This window comes from Geospiza fortis, unplaced genomic scaffold (assembly GCF_000277835.1).
Source record: "Geospiza fortis unplaced genomic scaffold, GeoFor_1.0 scaffold147, whole genome shotgun sequence".
Lineage (NCBI taxonomy): Eukaryota > Metazoa > Chordata > Aves > Passeriformes > Thraupidae > Geospiza > Geospiza fortis.
In genome coordinates, this window is record NW_005054372.1 from 1,951,078 (window position 1) to 1,951,854 (window position 777).

The window sequence follows — 777 nt, forward strand, 5'->3', positions numbered from 1 at the left end:
TCCAGCAGAGCCCCTGACCCAAATCTCCTTGTATTTCTGCATTTAAAAGCTAATATAAACCACCACCCACCTTCAACTGGAAAAAAAAATTAATCACAGTTATCCTTGGCTGTTGGTGACTGTTGGCAAATGGGGTAGATTTCCCTGTACAGAAATTCCAGTTTCTGCTGGTTTCATCCAGGAGTTTTCCTGTTCTGGCAGAATAACATCTATCTTACTTTAACTGAGTTTTTGCCACTTAGATCAATAGAGAATAGTCTGTGGATCTTGAGGCAGGGGAGAAAAAAAAAGAAGAAAAAAGAAAAATAAACAGTTCTTTTTATTCATGGAAACCAAGGAGCAAAGTTGCTCTTGTAAAACAGAGGACCAGAGACTGCAATAACTGTGTATTTTTCAAGAGCATTTGGCAGGTTAGCTGGTGCTGAATAGTGATGACAAAATGTTCAACAAACCAAAAATATTCCATCTGTTCACTAAAAAATGGCATTCTGTGAAGCAAGACAAACAACAGGAAACCCAGAATTCCTTCCCTCCTCAAGACATTTCGACACCAGCATCTCAACCCGCTCGCTCAGTTAAGTACTAAAAAGCATCAAACCCGAGCTTTGAAACCAATTCCACCCAGCCCAAGCTTTAGCGGAGAGGGGAGGGCAGGACACGGCAGAACCCTGGAATGGTTTTGGAAGGGGTTTTCGGAGATTTCTGAGTTGCACCCCACGGGAAGGGCTGCTCCCGCAGACGTGGCTGCGGCACGGCTGGCTCCGCTCCCCGGGCAGC